We start from the raw sequence: 4,780 nt of genomic DNA, 5'->3' as shown, positions 1-4,780 counted from the left end.
TCCACAAGCATTATGTTTTAATTCCACCAACTCTATAATCCAAATGAAATATCTAATATTCATGCACATATTAGATGACACATCCTTAGAGTCTGTCCCCACAAGGAAATTCTTCCCTATGAAGTTTAGAATTTTTCTCTCTTCCAACTGAAGCCTTGTTCCTAATATTTTTCTTTTAATAAGCAACTGAAGTCAGATTTAAGGTACCCACGTAATATGCCCCCCCAAAGAGACTTGGAATTATTAAAATGTTTCACATTATCATGTATAGCTGAATAGTGGCTGCACTAACAAAGGAGACACAGGACTTTTTTGTGTGTTCCACGCAATGAAAGGCATGTCACATTCTGCTTTTTCAATTGAAGCATGCCGCAGCCCAGAGGGTCGGTTACTGTCAGAAATCCGACTTGAGAAAGGCGCTCAGATCACTGGGAAGAATGCTACCTGCCAGGAAATGAATCAAACCTACCAAAAAAATTACTACAATTTGGTCAGAAATATCACTTTGGTGGGCCGCATGTAATTTCTGACTGCAGTAATCATAATAAGGGTATAGTAAAAGAGAACAGAGAAATACGCATGAAGTATAAATGAGAAAAAATTGGTTAAGTTCACTCTTAGGTAAAGGTTATTTTTTCCTTCTCATTCTCACTAGAAATAAGCAGATTCTCAGCTGTGCCCATTTCCTATGCATCAGCCTACACAGCTACCCTAGCAAACCAATAAAAAACAAGCAAAAATAATAAACCACAAAAGAAACTGTGTTCTTTAGCCTGGAAATGAGAAGGGCGAGGCAATTTCATAATGTGTATGAATAGTTGTAAAGTGGAAGCAATCCAGATACGCTCCATCTTCACAAATGAAAGACATATGGGATTCATTTTGTAACAGATGAGATACAGAGAGATCTTCCTATTTTACAGGTTTTTAAAGTAAATATGTTCCTGAGAGAAGTCATGGAAAGTGTTTTAAGGTTTTTTGTTTTTTTTTTTTAAGAGATAATTCATGCTGGTATTTAGGGGCAAAATTAATACATAGATGAATGGCCTCACACACACAGACTGATGTGATGCCCTGGAAGGAAACTTGGCAGTCAATACAGAGAGGTAGAGTAGAAATGTTCCTAGTATGGGTTCTAGCCATGTCCCATATGGTGGCCACCCCCTGCACAGGTGGCCATTAAGCACTCGAAACATGGCTAGTCTGAACAGAGATGTGCTTGTAAGTGAAAAATAACTTTTTCATAATTGATACATGCTGAGATAATATTCTAGATATATTAGGTTAATAAAACACACTCTTCTTCAACTTCAATCCCTAGACTACTAGGGAATTTAGAATTGCACATGTGAATTGTATTTGCAGCTTGCATTCGATTTCTATTGAGGAGTTCTGCTCGTAAGCTCAGACTGCCTGAGCGCAGATCCTGACCAGAAGCAAGGCATTTACCATTTCTGCAACTCTAAAGTGGGAGGAAGAATAATCCAATCAGATTTAAGCTTTTTTAGAGGATTTCATAAATTAATATATGTAGAATAATATCTGGCATGTAGTAAATGCTCAATAAATCTGTCATTAATGTCCAATGCAGAATAAATACCCTGGGATGTCTTTGCTTCTCTGGTTTGAAAACCTTCAAAGATAGGGAAGTCATATTTCCTTGATACAGTCTATGGCATTTCTAGGCATCTCTGAATGTGAAAAAGTTCAATCGTGGAATAAGTAAAAATCTCTCTTTACAACTTTGAATCTTCTGAGCTTCTTTATATATGATTGTGCCAGAGGCAAAGAGAGAAACTGGTCCAATTCCAACACTGTATTTCTATGAAAATTGTTAAGAGACTTGGGTATTGGAAATGGGATATTATATATTCCCATGGAAGTTCACGTCAAGAGACTTTATGCTGACCCAACAAAATGCTGTTAAGGAACCGATCTTCAGAAATATGATTTGTCCGTACATGCTTACCCAAAGAACCAGCCTCCTCTTCTTAGCAGTATTGCCTCCTTGCAACCAAGGATGCATATGGACCAAGGAGAGTAGACACAGGCTCTCACCTGACCAGACTGCTCAGGCTGATCACAGGAGTGGCCAAGGCTACTGCCAGTCCACCCACACTTTTTTTTTTAATTTTTATTTATTTATGATAGTTAGAGAGAGAGAGGCAGAGACACAGGCAGAGAGAGGGAGAAGCAGGCTCCATGCACCAGGAGCCCGACGTGGGACTTGATCCCGGGTCTCCGGGATCACGCCTTGGGCCAAAGGCAGGCGCCAAACCGCTGCGCCACCCAGGGATCCCCACCCACACTTCTACGTGAAAACTAGTCGTCCCTCTTTCCTGCTCTCTGTGCTAATTTTAAGAGCCAATATTTTGCACATTTGGCAGAACAATTCTGTCGTAATGATAAGCCATTAATGAAAAGGAATATGATGTGGATGTCCTAAATATGCCTGGATCTTCTGAATCTTCCAGTGGCTCCTCAGGAAGCCCACACTTTTACATATGAATGTCTTGAGTTCTTTACAATTCTGAGACATTACCATCTTCATGCAGAAGATCTGTGTCAAATCAAAATGCAGCCTTTCCCAATATTTCCAAGTGACACTTTCACCTCCAGGTAGAAGTAATTCAGCAATACTCTTCCTGTGAGTCACCTCTGTTGTGTGTGGCAACTGGCAGTATGAGTGTGCTCTTGCCTTGGGAGAAATATCAGCTGAGGTGAAAGCTACATTTGTTGACCTGAACTTCAGGCTCTAGGGCAATGTAGTGTATGAGGAGCAGAATAGGCCATGTAGTCCAACAGATTGGGATGGGAATCTTGGCTTGGCAGTTTTACCAGCTGCATTAGCCTCACACCAGGTACAAAGGTCCCTCAGCCCTGTTTCCTAGTATGAACAAATGATACTAAATAAAAAAACCCATGCTGCAGCATTATCATGAAGATTAGACCTACTGAATCTAATGCACCTAGTCTGGTACACAGTAAGTTGTAAATAATCAATAATTAGGAGTCCCTCTTGTTGCCTACCAGTATATTATTAAGCCGTGCCTCAGGGATGCTCAAAGGGCTGTTACTATGGACAGCCCTACCTTCTATCACACCCTGCTCTCCAACAGTTTCTAGAATTCTCAAAAAAAACAGTGCCCTTTCTCATTCAAATCCTTTACCATCAGACCTCCACGAGTAGATGCTAATAAGAAAACTGATTCAATCAAACATTAAAATTAGAATTTACCACCTGAGTTGCTCGGACAGGGAGAGGGCTTTGTGAATTGGCAATCAGAGAAAGCTCAGTGGAAGTATAATTAAAACTGGGTCCTGATTGATAGGTAGAATCTGGATAACTGGAGTTTGGGAGTGGAGAAGGCAGCATTTGGGGTCTTTTTAAGCAGGTGTGGGTCTTGTAGGTGACTTAAAGTGGGCAGACCTTATAGAGGAAAGTGGGTGGGAGGAAGTTAATGGCTGGCCTGAGTATATTTGTCGTACTACCTCAACACTATTTTTTCTGTTCAAGAAGGAAGCCTAGTTTGAGTCGTGTTTTTTAAGGGCCCAACTAGCAGTGTTTGTTTTTACTTTTAGCTAGAAGAGATCTAGAAGAAAGTCCCCCAAATTTTTCCTTATGGAGTTTGTGAAGTCGACAACAGCCTATTCCTCTCTGTGATTGGCCAGAAGACATTCCAGTTTATGGAATGGGTCAAGTCAGGTGAGATTAAGCTGATTAACAATTCTGAATCACAAAAATGAATGGAAGTCAATATGAAATAAATTGAGTTAATTCTGAGGACTAGAAATGGAGATGGAAAAAAATAATTACTTTTTCTCCAAAAGAAAAAAAGCCTGTTGAACTACTCCCACATACATACTTTTTTTTTTTTCCACATACATACTTTTTAATTAAAAAGACTGAGACGGTTGTGTGGTAGCAGAAAGTACAGCTGTAGCAGACAAGCTGGGTTGAAAATCTAGTTTGGCCCCCTTAACTAAGCTACAGTATGACTTAGAATGTGTGGTTTATGTTTTGGTGGGAAACAAATTAAATTGAAGGCACAGTGGCTTTATATGCCATGGCAACTCAATTAAAAGGGATCTGGGTACCTTTGAGCTCTTTGGCAATCTAAATATACGCAGATAATACTTAAGTGTTTTTAACAAGTATAAATGTTAGACATAAAAAAATTAAAACGTAAATTTAAACAGAGTTGAACTTCAGCTACTTGATAGTGCCAATGGTTACATTTATTCATGTTATAAGAAAAAATATCAAAGGATGATAAAGAATGTCTGCTAAGTGCTAGGGCTCAAGCACCAACTGATTACAATAAGCTCGGACAACAGCCCTGGAGCTGGACCCAAGGCCTCCCTGCCATACGTACTAAGTGGTGACTCTCTTAGTGACTAAAACAAGAGATAACTTAAGAGGTGTTAGGGGAGTGGCCTATAGGCCTTCAGGGAGCTTAGAACAGTAACCATTTACCAAGTGGTACAGAGGTACTTCAATATTTTTACTACCAGTAAGGCTGTCTCAGTGTACACTGACTAAATCACCTTGAATACATCTAATGTAAGCATACAGGGTAGAAATCAATAGAGGAGAGCCCAGAAGGAAACTCTGCAAGGAGAGATTAATGCAAGCTTTAGTCTTATTATAATTAAAATCTTCCATTTATATGTGCTACTTGGTATGGTTTTTAAAACACCCACTTGAAAAAAATCCTTAAATACACATTACTACAAAACGATAGTCTAAGACAAGGAGATGGTGCCTAACTGCTATGAA

Source organism: Canis lupus, chromosome 19 (assembly GCF_003254725.2).
Source record: "Canis lupus dingo isolate Sandy chromosome 19, ASM325472v2, whole genome shotgun sequence".
In the NCBI taxonomy this organism is placed as follows: domain Eukaryota; kingdom Metazoa; phylum Chordata; class Mammalia; order Carnivora; family Canidae; genus Canis; species Canis lupus.
Note: the sequence above shows the minus strand (reverse complement) of the source record.